Source organism: Gorilla gorilla, chromosome 18 (genome assembly GCF_029281585.2).
Source record: "Gorilla gorilla gorilla isolate KB3781 chromosome 18, NHGRI_mGorGor1-v2.1_pri, whole genome shotgun sequence".
NCBI classification, from domain to species: domain Eukaryota; kingdom Metazoa; phylum Chordata; class Mammalia; order Primates; family Hominidae; genus Gorilla; species Gorilla gorilla.
In genome coordinates, this window is record NC_073242.2 from 130156528 (window position 1) to 130175348 (window position 18821).

The following is an 18821-nucleotide window of genomic DNA, read 5'->3' on the forward strand; positions in this document are numbered from 1 at the left end:
TTTCCATGTTTCTACAGATGGCGGTGTAGATATTTCCATGTTCATGCAGATAGCGGTGTAGTTATTTCCATGTTCATTCAGATAGCGGTGTAGATATTTCCATGTTCATACAGATAGCACTGTAGATATTTCCATGTTCATACGGATGGCTGTGTAGATATTTCCATGTTCATAGAAATGGCGGTGTAGATATTACCATGCTCATAGAGATGGTGCTGTAGATATTTCCATGTTCATACGGATGGCGGTGTAGATATTTCCATGTTCCTATAGATGGCGGTGTAGGTGTTTCCATGTTCATACAGATACCCATGTAGATATTTCCATGTTCATTCAGATAGCGGTGTAGATATTTCCATGTTCATACAGATAGCGCTGTAGATATTTCCATGTTCATACAGATAGCGGTGTAGATATTTCCATGTTCATACAGATGGCGGTGAAGATATTTCCATGTTCATACAGATGGCGGTGCAGATATTTCCATGTTCATGCAGATGGTGGTGTAGATATTTCCATGTTCCTACAGATCGTGGTGAAGATATTTCCATGTTCATACGGATGGCGGTGTAGATATTTCCATGTTCATACAGATGGCGGTGTAGATATTTCCATGTTCGTACAGATGGCGGTGTAGATATTTCCATGTTCATACAGATAGTGGTGTAGATATTTCCATGTTCATACAGTTAGCGGTGTAGTTATTTCCATGTTCATACAGATGGCGGTGTAGATATTTCCATGTTCATATAGATGGTGGTGAAGATATTTACATGTTCAAACAGATGGCGGTGTAGATATTTCCATGTTCATAGAAATGGCGGTGTAGATATTACCATGCTCATAGAGATGGCGGTGTAGATATTTCCATGTTCATACAGATAGTGGTGTAGTTATTTCCTTGTTCATTCAGATAGCGCTGTAGATATTTCCATGTTCATACAGATAGTGATGTAGATATTTCCATGTTCATACAGATGGCGGTGTTGATATTTCCATGTTCATGCAGATGGCGGTCTAGATATTTCCATGCTCCTACAGATTGCGGTGTAGGTATTTTCATGTTCATACAGATGGCGGTGTAGATATTTCCGTGTTTATGCAGATGGCGCTGTAGATATTTCCATGTTCATACAGTTGGCGGTGTAGATATTTCCATGTTCATACTGACGGGGGTGAAGATACTTCCATGTTCATACAGATGGCGGTGTAGATTTTTCCATGTTCATACAGATGGCGGTATAGATATTTACATGTTCATACAGATGGCGGTGTAGATATTTCCATGTTTGTACGGATGGTAGTGTAGATATTTCCATGTTCATACAGGTGGCGGTGTAGATATTTCCATGTTTATACAGATAGCAGTGTAGTTATTTCCATGTTTATAGAGATAGCAGTGTAGATATTTCCATTGATATACAGATAGCTGTGTAGATATTTGCATGTTCATACAGATAGCGGTGTAGATATTTCCATGTTCATACAGATAGCGGTGTAGATATTTCCATGTTCATACAGATAGCGGTGTAGATATTTCCATGTTAATACAGATAACGGTGTAGATATTTCCATGTTCATACAGATAGCGGTGTAGATATTTCCATGTTCATACAGTTATCTGTGTAGATATTTCCATGTTCATACAGACGGCTGTGTAGATATTTACATGTTCATACAAATGGCGGTGTAGATATTTCCATGTTCGTACAGATGGCGGTGTATATATTTCCATGGTCGTACAGATGGCGGTGTAGATATTTCCACGTTCATAGAGATGGCCGTGTAGATATTTCCATGTTTATGCAGATAGCGGTATAGATATTTCCATGTTTATACAGATAGCAGAGTAGATATTTCCATGTTTATAGAGATGGCGGTCTAGATATTTCTATGTTTATAGAGATAGTGGTGTAGTTTTTTCCAAGTTTATAGAGACAGCGTTGTAGATATTTCCATGTTTATACAGATAGCGGTGAAGATATTTCCATGTTTATACAGATAGCGGTGTAGATATTTCCATGTTTATACAGATAGCAGTGTAGGTATTTCCATGTTTATGGAGATAGTGGTGTAGATAATTCCAATTTTATACAGATTGCAGTGTAGATATTTCCAAGTTCATACAGATAGCGGTGTAGATATTTCCATGTTCATGCAAATGGCGTTGTAGATATTTCCTTGTTCCTAGAGATAGCGGTGTAGATATTTCCATGTTTATACAGATAGCGGTGTAGTTATTTCCATATTTATAGAGATAGTAGTGCAGATATTTCCATTGATATACAGATAGCTTTGTAGATATTTTCATATTCATACAGATAGCGGTGTAGATATTTCCATGTTCATACAGACAGCGGTGTGGATATTTCCATGTTCATACAGATAGCGGTGTAGATATTTCCATGTTCATACAGATAGCGGTGTAGATATTTCCATGTTCATACAGATAGCGGTGTAGATATTTCCATGTTCATACAGATGGCGGTGTAGATATTTACATGTTCATACAGATGGCGGTATAGATATTTCTATGATCGTATGGATGGCAGTGTAGATTTTCCATGTTCATACAGGTGGCGCTGTAGATATTTCCATGTTTATACAGATAGCAGTGTAGTTATTTCCAGGGTTATAGAGATAGCAGTGTAGATATTTCCATTGATATACAGATAGCTGTGTAGATACTTACATGTTCATACAGATGGCGGTGTAGATATTTCCATGTTTTTACAGATGGCGGTGTAGATATTTCCATGTTCATAGAGATGGCCGTGTAGATATTTACATGTTTATGCAGATAGCGGTATAGATATTTCCATGTTTATAAAAATGGCAGTGTAGATATTTCCATGTTTACACAGATAGCGGTTTAGACATTTCCATGTTTACACAGATAGCGGTGTGGATATTTCCAAGTTTATGCAGGTAGCGGTGTAGATATTTCCATGTTTTTACAGATAGCGGTGTAGATATTTCCATCTTAATACAGATGGCGGTGTAGATATATCCATGTTCGAACAGATTGCGGTGTAGATATTTCCATGTTCATACAGATGGCGGTGTAGATATTTTGAAGTTTATAGAGATAGCGTTATAGTTATTTCCATATTTATAGAGAAATCTGTGTAGATATTTCCATGTATATGCAGATAGCTCTGTAGATATTTCCATGTTCATGCAGATAGCAGTGTAGATATTTCCATGTTCATCCAGATGCTGGTGTTGATATATCCATGTTCATGCACAAGGCGGTGAAGATATTTCCATGTTCATACAGATGGCGGTGTAGATATTTCCATGTTCATACAAATGGCGGTGTAGATATGTCCATGTTCGTACAGATGACGGTGTAGATATTTCCATGTTCATACAGATGGTGGTGTAGATATTTCAAAGTTTATAGAGATAGCGCTGTAGTTATTTCCATATTTATAGAGAAATCTGTGTTGATGTTTCCATGTATATGCAGATAGAGGTGTAGATATTTCTATGTTCATGCAGATAGCGGTGTAGATATTTCCATGTTCATCCAGATGCCGGTGTAGATATATCCATGTTCATACAGAAGGCGGTGATGATATTTCCAAGTTCATACAGATGGCTGTGTAGATATTTCCATGTTCATACAAATGGCGGTGTAGATATTTCCATGTTAATAGACATGGCGGTGTAGATATTTCCATGTTCATACAAATGGCTGTGTAGATATTTCCATGTTTTTACAGATAGCAGTGTAGTTATTTCCATGTTTATAGAGATAGCAGTGTAGATATTTCCATTGATATACAGATAGCTGTGTAGATATTTTCATGTTCATACAGATAGCGGTGTAGATATTTCCATGTTCATACAGACAGTTGTGTAGATATTTCCATGTTCATACAGATAGCGGTGTAGATATTTCCATGTTCATACTGATAGCGGTGTAGATATTTCCATGTTCATACAGATAGCGGTGTAGATATTTCCATGTTCATACTGATATCGGTATAGATATTTCCATGTTCATACAGATGGCGGTGTAGATATTTACATGTTCATACAGATGGCAGTGTAGATATTTCCATGATCATACGGATGGCAGTGTAGATTTTCCATGTTCATACAGGTGGCGGTGTAGATATTTCCATGTTTATACAGATAGCAGTGTAGTTATTTCCATGTTTATAGAGATAGCAGTGTAGATATTTCCATTGATATACAGATAGCTGTGTAGATATTTGCATGTTCATACAGATAGCGGTGTAGATATTTCCAGGTTCATACAGATAGCGGTGTAGATATTTCCATAGTCATACAGTTAGCGGTGTAGATATTTCCATGTTCATACAGATGGCGGTGTAGATATTTACATGTTCATACAGATGGCGGTGTAAATATTTCCATGTTCCTACAGATGGCGTAGTAGATATTTCCATGTTCATAGAGATGGCGGTGTAGATATTTCCATGTTTACAGATAACGGTATAGATATTTCCATGTTTATACAGATGGTGCTGTAGATATTTCCATGTTTATAGAGACGGTAGTCTAGATATTTTCATGTTTAGAGAGATACTGGTGTAGTTATTTCCATGTTTATGGAGACAGCGTTGTAGATATTTCCATGTTTAACAGATAGCAGTGTAGATATTTCCATGTTTATAGAGATGGTGGTGTAGATATTTCCATGTTCATAAAGATTGCGGTGTAGATATTTCCATGTTCATACAGATAGCGGTGTAGATATTTCCATGTTCATACAAATAGCGGTGTAGATTTTTCCATGTTCATACAGATGGCGGTATAGATATTTACATGTTCATACAGATGGCGGTGTAGATATTTCCATGTTTGTACGGATGGCAGTGTAGATATTCCCATGTTCATACAGGTGGCGGTGTAGATATTTCCATGTTTATACAGATAGCAGTGTAGTTATTTCCATGTTTATAGAGATAGCAGTGTAGATATTTCCATTGATATACAGATAGCTGTGTAGATATTTGCATGTTCATACAGATAGCGGTGTAGATATTTCCATGTTCATACAGATAGCGGTGTAGATATTTCCATGTTCATACAGATAGCAGTGTAGATATTTCCATGTTAATACAGATAACGGTGTAGATATTTCCATGTTCATACAGATAGCGGTGTAGATATTTCCATGTTCATACAGTTATCTGTGTAGATATTTCCATGTTCATACAGACGGCTGTGTAGATATTTACATGTTCATACAAATGGCGGTGTAGATATTTCCATGTTCGTACAGATGGCGGTGTATATATTTCCCTGTTCGTACAGATGGCGGTGTAGATATTTCCACGTTCATAGAGATGGCCGTGTAGATATTTCCATGTTTATGCAGATAGCGGTATAGATATTTCCATGTTTATACAGATAGCAGAGTAGATATTTCCATGTTTATAGAGATGGCGGTCTAGATATTTCTATGTTTATAGAGATAGTGGTGTAGTTTTTTCCAAGTTTATAGAGACAGCGTTGTAGATATTTCCATGTATATACAGATAGCGGTGAAGATATTTCCATGTTTATACAGATAGCGGTGTAGATATTTCCATGTTTATACAGATAGCAGTGTAGTTATTTCCATGTTTATGGAGATAGTGGTGTAGATAATTCCAATTTTATACAGATAGCAGTGTAGATATTTCCAAGTTCATACAGATAGCGGTGTAGATATTTCCACGTTTATTGGGATGGCGGTGTAGATATTTTCATGTTTACACAGATGTCGGTGTAGATATTTCCATGTTTACACAGATAGCGGTGTAGACATTTCCATGTTTACACAGATAGCGGTGTGGATATTTCCATGTTTATGCAGATAGCGTTGTAGATATTTCCATATTTATACCAATAGCGGTGCGGATATTTCCATGTTTATGCAGATAGTTGTTCAGATATTTCCATGTTTATACGGATAGCGGTGTGTATATTTCCATCTTAATACAGATTGCGGTGTAGATATGTCCATATTCGTACAGATTGCGTTGTAGATATTTCCATGTTCATACAGATGGCGGTGTAGTTATTTCGAAGTTTATAGAGATAGCACTGTAGTTATTTCCATATTTATAGAGAAATCTCTGTAGATATTTCCATGTATATGCAGAGAGCTCTGTAGATATTTCCACGTTCATGCAGATAGCAGTGTAGATATTTCCATGTTCATCCAGATGCCGGTGTAGTTATAACCATGTTAATACAGATGGCGGTGAAGATATTTCCATGTTCCTACAGATGGCAGTGTAGATATTTCCATGATCATACAAATGGCGGTGTAGATATTTCCATTTTCATAGAGATGGCGGTGAAGATATTTCAATGCTCATACAAATGGCGGTGTAGATATTTCCATGTTCATAGAGATGTCGGTGTAGATATTTCCATGTTTATACAGATAGCAGTGTAGTTATTTCCAGGGTTATAGAGATAGCAGTGTAGATATTTCCATTGATATACAGATAGCTGTGTAGATATTTGCATGTTCATACAGATAGCGGTGTAGATATTTCCATGTTCATACAGATGGCAGTGTAGATATTTACATGTTCATAGAGATGGCGGTGTAAATATTTCCATGTTCGTACAGATGGCAGTGTAGGTATTTCCATGTTCATAGAGATGGCCGTGTAGATATTTCCATGTTTATGCAGATAGCGGTATAGATATTTCCATGTTTATTCAGATGGCGGTTTAGATATTTCCATGTTTACACAGATAGCGGTATAGACATTTCCATGTTTACACAGATAGCGGTGTGGATATTTCCAAGTTTATGCAGATAGCGTTGTAGATATTTCCATGTTATTACAGATAGCGGTGTAGATATTTCCATGTTTATACAGATAGTTGGGCAGATATTTCCATGTTTATATAGATAGCGGTGTAGATATTTCCATCTTAATACAGATGGCGGTGTAGATATGTCCATGTTCGAACAGATTGCGGTGTAGATATTTCCATGTTCATACAGAAGGCAGTGTAGATATTTTGAAGTTTATAGAGATAGCGTTGGAGTTATTTCCATATTTATAGAGAAATCTGTGTAGATATTTCCATGTATATGCAGATAGCTCTTTAGATATTTCCATGTTCATGCAGATAGCAGTGTAGATATTTCCATGTTCATCCAGATGCTGGTGTAGATATATCCATGTTCATACACATGGCGGTGAAGATATTTCCATGTTCATACAGATGGCGGTGTAGATATTTCCAAGTTCATACAAATGGCGGTGTAGATATTTCCATGTTCATAGAGATGTCGGTGTAGATATTTCCATGTTTATACAGATAGCAGTGTAGTTATATCCAGGGTTATAGAGATAGCAGTGTAGATATTTCCATTGATATACAGATAGTTGTGTAGATATTTGCATGTTCATACAGATAGCGGTGTAGATATTTCCATGTTCATACAGATGGCAGTGTAGATATTTACATGTTCATAGAGATGGCGGTGTAAATATTTCCATGTTTGTACAGATGACGGTGTAGGTATTTCCATGTTCATAGAGATGGCCGTGTAGATATTTCCATGTTTATGCAGATAGTGGTATAGATATTTCCATGTTTATTCAGATGGCGGTTTAGATATTTCCATGTTTACACAGATAGCGGTATAGACATTTCCATGTTTACACAGATAGCGGTGTGGATATTTCCAAGTTTATGCAGATAGCGTTGTAGATATTTCCATGTTATTACAGATAGCGGTGTAGATATTTCCATGTTTATACACATAGTTGGGCAGATATTTCCATGTTTATACAGATAGCGGTGTAGATATTTCCATCTTAATACAGATGGCGGTGTAGATATGTCCATGTTCGAACAGATTGCGGTGTAGATATTTCCATGTTCATACAGATGGCGGTGTAGATATTTTGAAGTTTATAGAGATAGCGTTGGAATTATTTCCATATTTATAGAGAAATCTGTGTAGATATTTCCATGTATATGCAGATAGCTCTTTAGATATTTCCATGTTCATGCAGATAGCAGTGTAGATATTTCAATGTTCATCCAGATGCTGGTGTAGATATATCCATGTTCATACACATGGCGGTGAAGATATTTCCATGTTCATACAGATGGCGGTGTAGATATTTCCATGTTCATACAAATGGCGGTGTAGATATTTCCATGTTCATAGAGATGGCGGTGTAGATATTTCCAGGTTTATACAGATAGCAGTGTAGTTATTTCCATGTTTATAGAGATAGCAGTGTAGATATTTCCATTGATATACAGATAGTTGTGTAGATATTTCCATGTTTATAGAGATAGCAGTGTAGATATTTCCATTGATATACAGATAGCTGTGTAGATATTTCCATGTTCATACAGATAGCGGTGTAGATATTTCCATGTTGATACAGATAGCGGTGTAGATATTTCCATGTTCATACAGATAGCGGTGTAGATATTTCCATGTTCATACAGATAGCGGTGTAGATATTTCCATGTTCATACAGATAGCAGTGTAGATGTTTCCATGTTCACACACTTAGCGGTGTAGATATTTCCATGTTCATACAGACGGTGGTGTGGATATTTACATGTTCATACAGATGGCGGTGTAGATATATCCATGTTCGTACGGATGGCAGTGTAGATATTTCCATGTTCGTACAGGTGGCGGTGTAGATATTTCCATGTTTATACAGATAGCAGTGTAGTATTTCCATGTTTATAGAGATAGCAGTGTAGATATTTCCATTGATATACAGATAGCTGTGTATATATTTGCATGTTCATACAGATAGCGGTGTAGATATTTCCATGTTCATACAGATAACGGTGTAGATATTTCCATGTTAATACAGATAGCGGTGAAGATATTTCCATGTTCTCACAGTTAGCGGTGTAGATATTTCCATGTTCATACATATGGCGGTGTAGATATTTACATGTTCATACAGATGGCGGTGTAGATATTTCCATGTTCGTATAGATGGCGGTGTTGATATTTCCATGTTCATAGAGATGGCGGTGTAGATATTTCTATGTTTATTCAGATATCGGTATAGATATTTGCATGTTTATACAGATGGTGGTGTAGATATTTCCATGTTTATACAGATAGCGGTGAAGATATTTCCATGTTTATACAGATAGCGGTGTAGATATTTAAAAGTTTATACAGTTAGCGGTGTAGATATTTCCATGTTCATAGAGATGGCGGTGTAGATATTTCCATGTTTATACAGATAGCAGTGCAGTTATTTCCATGTTTATAGAGATAGCAGTGTAGATATTTACATTGATATACAGATAGCTGTGTAGATATTTGCATGTTCATACAGATAGCGGTGTAGATATTTCCATGTTCATACAGATAGCGGTGTAGTTATTTCCATGTTCATACAGATAACGGTGTAGATATTTCCATGTTCATACAGTTAGTGGTGTAGATATTTCCATGTTCATATATATGGCGGTGTAGATATTTACATGTTCATACAGATGGCGGTGTAGATATTTCCTTGTTCATACAGATGGCGGTGTAGATATTTCCATGTTCATACAGGTGGCGGTGTAGATATTTCCATGTTTTTACAGATAGCGGTGTAGTTATTTCCATGTTTATAGAGATAGCAGTGTAGATATTTCCGTTGATATACAGATATCTTTGTAGATATTTCCTTGTTTATACAGATATTGGAGTAGATATTTCCATGTTTATAGAGATAGCGGTGTAGACATTTCCACGTTTATACAGATAGCGGTGTAGATATTTCCATGTTAATACAGAAGGTGGTGTAGATATTTCCATCCTGACACAGATAGCGGTATAGATATTTCCTTGTTTATAGAGATGGCGGTGTAGATATTTCCATCTTTATACAGATGGCGGTGTAAATATTTCCATGTTCATACAGATGGCGGTGTAGATAATTCCATGTTTATAGAGATGGCAGTGTAGATGTTTCCATGTTTACACAGATGGCGGTGTAGACATTTCCATCTTTATACAGATGGTGGTGTAGATATTTCCATGTTCATACAGATGGTGGTGTAGATATTTCCATCTATACACAGATAGCGGTGTAGACATTTCCATGTTTACACAGATAGTGGTGTGGATATTTCCATGTTTATGCAGATAGCGGTGTAGATATTTCCATGTTTATACAGATAGCGGTGCGGATACTTCCATGTTCATGCAGATAGCGGTGTAGGTATTTCCATGTTCATCCAGATGCCGGTGTAGATATATCCATGTTCATACAGATGGCGGTGAAGATATTTCCATGTTCATACAGATGGCTGTGTAGATAATTCCATGTTCATACAAATGGCGGTGTAGATATTTCCATGCTCATAGAGATGGCGGTGTAGATATTTCCATGTTTATACAGATAGCAGTGTAGTTATTTCCATGGTTATAGAGATAGCAGTGTAGATGTTTCCATTGATATAAAGATAGCTGTGTAGATATTTGCATGTTCATACAGATAACTGTGTAGATATTTGCATGTTCATAAAGATAGCGGTGTAGATATTTGCATGTTCATAAAGATAGCGGTGTAGATATTTCCATGTTCATACTGATTGCAGTGTAGATATTTCCATGTTCATAGAGATGGCGGTGTAGATATTTCCATGTTTATGCAGATAGCGGTATAGATATTTCCATGTTTATACTGATGGTGGTGTAGTTATTTCCATGTTTATAGAGACGGCGGTCTAGATATTTCCATGTTTATACCGATAGCGGTGAAGACATTTCCATGTTTATACAGATAGCGTTGTAGATAATTAAATGTTTATACAGATAGCAGTGTAGATATTTCCATGTTTATAGAGATAGTGTTGTAGATAATTCCAATTTTATACAGATAGCAGTGTAGATATTTCCAAGTTCATACAGATAGCAGTGTAGATATTTCGAAGTTTATAGAGATAGTGCTGTAGTTATTTCCATATTTATAGAGAAATCTGTGTAGATATTTCCATGTATATGCAGATAGCTGTGTAGATATTTCCATGTTCATGCAGATAGCGGTGTAGATATGTCCATGTTCATCCAGATGCCGGTGTAGATATATCCATGTTCATACAGATAGCGGTGTAGATATATCCATGTTAATACAGATGGCGGTGAAGTTACTTCCATGTTCATACAGATGGCAGTGTAGATATTTCCATGTTCATAGAGATGGCAGTGTAGATATTTCCATGTTCATACAAATGGCGGTGTAGATATTTCCATGTTTATAGAGATAATGTTGTAGATAATTCCAATTTTATACAGATAGCAGTGTAGATATTTCCATGTTCATACAGATAGCGGTGTAGATATTTACATGTTCATACAGATGGCGGTGTAGATATTTCCATGTTCATACGGATGGCAGTGTAGATATTTCCATGTTCACACAGGTGGCGGTGTAGATATTTCCATGTTTATACAGATATCAGTGTAGTTATTTCCATGTTTATAGAGATAGCAGTGTAGATATTTCCATTGATATACAGATAGCTGTGCAGATATTTCCATGTTCATGCAGATGGCTGTGTAGATATTTCCATGTTCATCCAGATGCCGGTGTAGATATTTCCATGTTCATCCAGATGCCGGTGTAGATATTTCCACGTTTATAGAGATGGCGGTGTAGATATTTTCATGTTTACACAGATGGCGGGGTAGATATTTCCATGTTCATACAGATGGCGGCGTAGATATTTCCATGTTTATAGAGATGGCGCTGTAGATGTTTTCATGTTTACACAGGTGGCGGTGTAGATATTTCCATGTTTACACTGATAGCGATGTAGACATTTCCATGTTTACACAGATAGCGGTGTGGATATTTCCATGTTTATGCAGATAGCGGTGTAGATATTTCCATGTTTATACAGAAAGCGGTGCGGTTATTTCCATCTTTATACAGATAGTGGTGCACATATTTCCATGTTTATACAGATATCGGTGCAGCTATTTCCATCTTAATATAGATGGCGGTGTAGATATGTAAATGTTCGTACAGATGGCGGTGTAGATATTTCCATGTTCATACAGATGGCGGTGTAGATATTTTGAAGTTTATAGAGATAGCGCTGTAGTTATTTCCATATTTATAGAGAAATCTGTGTAGATATTCCCATGTATATGCAGATAGCTGTGTAGATATTTCCATGTTCATGCAGATGGCAGTGTAGATATTTCCATGTTCATCCAGATGCCGGTGTAGATATATCCATGTTCATACAGATAACGGTGAAGATATTTCCATGTTCATACAGATGGCGGTGTAGATATTTCCATGTTCATACATATGGCGGTGTATATATTTCCATGTTCATAGAGATGGCGGTGTAGATATTTCCATCTTCATACAAATGGCGGTGTAGACATTTCCATGTTCATAGAGATGGCGGTGTAGATATTTCCATGTTTATACAGATAGCAGCGTAGTTATTTCCATGTTTATAGAGATAGCAGTGTAGATATTTCCATTGATATACAGATAGCTGTGTAGGTATTTGCATGTTCATACAGATAGAGGTGTAGATATTTCCATGTTGATACAGATAGCGGTGTAGATATTTCCATGTTCATACAGATAGCGGTGTAGATATTTCCATGTTCATACAGATAGCGGTGAAGTTATATCCATGTTCATACAGTTAGCGGTGTAGATATTTCCATGTTCATACAGATGGCGGTGTAGATATTTACATGTTCCTACAGATGGCGGTGTAGATAATTCCATGTTTGTACAGATGGCGGTGTTGATATTTCCATGTTCATAGAGATGGCGGTGTAGATATTTCTATGTTTATGCAGATAGCGATATAGATATTTCCATGTTTATACAGATGGTGGTGTAGATATTTCCATGTATATAGAGATGGCGGTCTAGATATTTCCATGTTTTTAGAGATAGTGGTGTAGTTATTTCCAATTATATAGAGACAGCGTTGTAGATATTTCCATGTTTATACAGAAAGCGGTGAAGATATTTCCATGTTTATAAAGATAGCGGTGCAGATATTTAAATGTTTATACAGATAGCGGTGTAGATATTTCCATGTTTATAGAGATAGTGGTGTGGATAATTCCAATTTTATACAGATAGCAGTGTAGATATTTCCAAGTTCATACAGATAGCGGTGTAGATATTTCTACGTTTATAGAGATGGCGGTGTAGATATTTCCATGTTCATACAGACGGCGCTGTAGATATTTCCATGTTTATAGAGATGGCGGTGTAGATATTTTCATGTTTACACAGATGGCAGTGTAGATATTTCCATGTTTACACAGAAAGCGGTGTAGACATTTCCATGTTTACACAGACAGCGGTGTGGATATTTCCATGTTTATGCAGATAGCGGTGTAGATATTTACATGTTTATACAGATAGCGGTGCGGATATTTCCATGTTTATACAGATACTTGGGCAGATATTTCCATGTTTATACAGATAGTGGTGTATATATTTCCATCTTAATACAGATGTCGGTGTAGATATCTCCATGTTCATACAGAGGTTGGTATAGATATTTCCATTTTCATACAGATGGCAGTGTAGATATTTCGAACTTTATAGAGATAGCGCTGTAGTTATTTCCATATTTATAGAGAAATCTGTGTAGATATTTCCATGTATGTGCAGATAGCTGAGTAGATATTTCCATGCTCATGCAGATAGCAGTGTAGATATTTCCATGTTCATCCAGATGCCGGTGGAGATATATCCATGTTCATACAGATGGCGGTGAAGATATTTCCATGTTCATACAGATGGCGGTGTAGATAATTCCATGTTCATACAAATGGCGGTGTAGATATTTCCATGTTCATAGAAATGGCGGTGTAGATATTTCCATGCTCATACAAAAGGCGGTGTAGATATTTCCATGTTCATAGAGATGGCGGTGTAGATATTTCCATGTTTATACAGATAGCTGTGTAGTTATTTCCATGGTTATAGAGATAGCAGTGTAGATATTTCCATTGATATACAGATAGCTGTGTAGATATTTGCATGTTCATACAGATAGCTGTGTAGATATTTCCATGTTCATAAAGATAGCGGTGTAGATATTTCCATGTTCATACAGATAGCGGTGTAGATATTTACATGTTCATACAGATGGCGGTGTAGATATTTCCATGTTCATACGGATGGCAGTGTAGATATTTCCATGTTCACACAGGTGGCGGTGTAGATATTTCCATGTTTATACAGATATCAGTGTAGTTATTTCCATGTTTATAGAGATAGCAGTGTAGATATTTCCATTGATATACAGATAGCTGTGTAGATATTTGCATGTCCATACAGATAGCGGTGTAGATATTTCCATGTTCATACAGATAGCGGTGTAGATAATTCCATGTTCATACAGATGGCGGTGTAGATAATTCCATGTTCATACAGTTAGCGGTGTAGATATTTCCATGTTCATACAGATGGCGGTGTAGATATTTACATGTTCGTAGGGATGGCAGTGTAGATATTTCCATGTTCATACAGGTGGCGGTGTAGATATTTCCATGTTTATACAGATAGCAGTGTAGTTATTTCCATGTTTATAGAGATAGCAGTGTAGATATTTCCTTTGATATTCAGATAGCTGTGTAGATATTTGCATGTTCATACAGATAGCGGTGTAGATATTTCCATGTTCATATAGATAGCGGTGTAGATATTTCCATGTTCATACAGATAGCGGTGTAGATATTTAAATGTTCATACAGATAACGGTGTAGATATTTCCATGTTCAAACAGATAGCGGTGTAGATATTTCCATGTTCATACAGTTAGCGGTGTAGATATTTCCATGTTCATACAGATAGCGGTGTAGATATTTCCATGTTCATACAGTTAGCGGTGTAGATATTTCCATGTTCGTACAGATGGCGTTGTAGATATTTCCATGTTCATAGAGATGGCGGTGTAGATATTTCCATGTTTATGCAGATAGCGGTATAGATATTTCCATGTTTATACTGATGGTGGTGTAGTTATTTCCATGTTTATAGAGACGGCGGTCTAGATATTTCCATGTTTATACCGATAGCGGTGAAGACATTTCCATGTTTATACAGATAGCGGTGTAGATAATTAAATGTTTATACAGATAGCGGTGTAGATATTTCCATGTTTATAGAGATAGCGTTGTAGATAATTCCAATTTTATACAGATAGCAGTGTAGATATTTCCAAGTTCATACAGATAGCAGTGTAGATATTTCGAAGTTTATAGAGATAGCGCTGTAGTTATTTCCATATTTATAGAGAAATCTGTGTAGATATTTCCATGTATATGCAGATAGCTGTGTAGATATTTCCATGTTCATGCAGATAGCGGTGTAGATATGTCCATGTTCATCCAGATGCCGGTGTAGATATATCCATGTTCATACAGATAGCGGTGTAGATATATCCATGTTCATACAGATGGCGGTGAAGTTATTTCCATGTTCATACAGATGGCAGTGTAGATATTTCCATGTTCATAGAGATGGCAGTGTAGATATTTCCATGTTCATACAAATGGCGATGAAGATATTTCCATGTTTATAGAGATAGTGTTGTAGATAATTCCAATTTTATACAGATACCAGTGTAGATATTTCCAAGTTCATACAGATAGCAGTGTAGATATTTCGAAGTTTATAGAGATAGCGCTGTAGTTATTTCCATATTTATAGAGAAATCTGTGTAGGTATTTCCATGTATATGCAGACAGCCGTGTACATATTTCCATGTTCTTGCAGATAGGAGTGTAGATATTTCCATGTTCATCCAGATGCCGGTGTAGATATATCCATGTTCATACAGATGGCGGTGAAGATATTTTCATGTTCATACAGGTGGCGGTGTAGATATTTCCATGTTCATACAAATGGCGGTGTAGATATTTCCATGTTCATAGAGATGGCGGTGTAGATATTTCCATGCTCATACAAATGGCGGTGTAGATATTTCCATGTTCATAGAGATGGCGGTGTAGATATTTCCATGTTCATAAAGATAGCGGTGTAGATATTTGCATGTTCATACAGATAGCGGTGTAGATATTTCCATGTTCATACAGATAGCGGTGTAGATATTTCCATGTTCATACAGATAGCGGTGTAGATATTTCCATGTTCATACAGTTAGCGGTGTAGATATTTCCATGTTCATACAGATGGCGGTGTAGATATTTCCATGTTCATACAGATGGCGTTGTAGGTATTTCCATGTTCGTACGGATGGCATTGTAGATATTTCCATGTTCATACAGGTGGCGGTGTAGATATTTCCATGTTTATACAGATAGCAGTGTAGTTATTTCCATGTTTATAGAGATTGCAGTGTAGATATTTCCATTGATATACAGATAGCTGTGTAGATATTTGCATGTTCATACAGATAGCTGTTTAGATATTTCGATGTTCATAAAGATAGTGGTGTAGATATTTCCATGTTCATAAAGATAGCAGTGTAGATATTTCCATGTTCATACTGTTAGCAGTGTAGATATTTCCATGTTCATACAGATAGCGGTGTAGATATTTCCATGTTCATAAAGTTAGCGGTGTAGATATTTCCATGTTCATACAGATGGCGGTGTAGATATTTACATGTTCATACAGATGGCGGTGTAGATATTTCCATGTTCGTAGGGATGGCAGTGTAGATATTTCCATGTTCATACAGGTGGCGGTGTAGATATTTCCATGTTTATACAGATAGCAGTGTAGTTATTTCCATGTTTATAGAGATAGCAGTGTAGATATTTCCTTTGATATAGAGATAGCTCTGTAGATATTTGCATGTTCATACAGATAGCGGTGTAGATATTTCCATGTTCATACAGATAGCGGTGTAGATATTTCCATATTCATACAGATAGCAATGAATATATTTCCATGTTCATACAGATAACGGTTTAGATATTTCCATGTTCAAACAGATAGCGGTGTAGATATTTCCATGTTCATACAGTTAGCGGTGTAGATAATTCCATGTTCATACAGATAGCGGTGTAGATATTTCCATGTTCATACAGTTAGCGGTGTAGATATTTCCATGTTCGTACAGATGGCGGTGTAGATATTTCCATGTTCATAGAGATGGCGGTGTAGATATTTCCATGTTTATGCAGATAGCGGTATAGATATTTCCATGTTTATACTGATGGTGGTGTAGTTATTTCCATGTTTATAGAGACGGCGGTCTAGATATTTCCATGTTTATAGAGATAGTGGTGTAGTTATTTCCAAGTTTATAGAGACATCGTTGTAGATATTTCCATGTTTATACCGATAGCGGTGAAGATATTTCCATGTTTATACAGATAGCGGTGTAGATAATTAAATGTTTATACAGATAGCGGTGTAGATACTTCCATGTTTATAGAGATAGTGTTGAAGATAATTCCAATTTTATACTGATAGCAGTTTAGATATTTCCAAGTTCATACAGATAGCAGTGTAGATATTTCGAAGTTTACAGAGATAGCGCTGTAGTTATTTCCATATTTATAGAGAAATCTGTGTAGATATTTCCATGTATATGCAGATAGCTGTGTAGATATTTCCATGTTCATGCAGATAGCGGTGTAGATATGTCCATGTTCATCCAGATGCCGGTGTAGATATATCCATGTTCATACAGATAGCGCTGTAGATATATCCGTGTTCATACAGATGGCGGTGAAGTTATTTCCATGCTCATACAAATGGCGGTGTAGATATTTCCATGTTCATAGAGATGGCGGTGTAGATATTTCCATGTTCATAGAGTTAGCGGTGTAGATATTTCCATGTTCATACAGATAGCGGTGTAGATATTTCCATGTTCATACAGATAGCGGTGTAGATATTTCCATGTTCATACAGATAGCGGTGAAGTTATATCCATGTTCATACAGTTTGCGGTGTAGATATTTCCATGTTCATACAGATGGCGGTGTAGATATTTACATGTTCCTACAGATGGCGGTGTAGATAATTCCATGTTCATACAGATGGCGGTGTTGATATTTCCGTGTTCATAGAGATGGCGGTGTAGATATTTCTATGTTTATGCAGATAGCGGTATAGATATTTCCATGTTTATACAGATGGTGGTGTAGATATTTCCATGTTTATAGAGATGGCGGTCTAGATATTTCCATGTTTATAGAGATAGTGGTGTAGTTATTTCCAAGTATATAGAGACAGCGTTGTAGATATTTCCATGTTTATACAGATAGCGGTGAAGATATTTCCATGTTTATACAGATAGCGGTGCAGACATTTAAATGTTTATACAGATAGCGGTGTAGATATTTCCATGTTTATAGAGATAGTGGTGTGGATAATTCCAATTTTATACAGATAGCAGTGTAGATATTTCCAAGTTCATACAGATAGCGGTGTAGATATTTCCACGTTTATAGAGATGGCGGTGTAGATATTTCCATGTTCATAAAGACGGCGCTGTAGATATTTCCATGTTTATAGAGATGGCGGTGTAGATATTTTCATGTTTACACAGATGGCAGTGTAGATATTTCCATGTTTACACAGAAAGCGGTGTAGACATTTACATGTTTACACAGACAGCGGTGTGGATATTTCCATGTTTATGCAGATAGCGGTGTAGATATTTCCATGTTTATACAGATAGCGGTGCGGATATTTCCATGTTTATACAGATACTTGGGCAGATATTTCCATGTTTATACAGATAGTGGTGTATATATTTCCATCTTAATACAGATGTCGGTGTAGATATCTCCATGTTCATACAGAGGTTTGTGTAGATATTTCCATTTTCATACAGATGGCAGTGTAGATATTTCGAAGTTT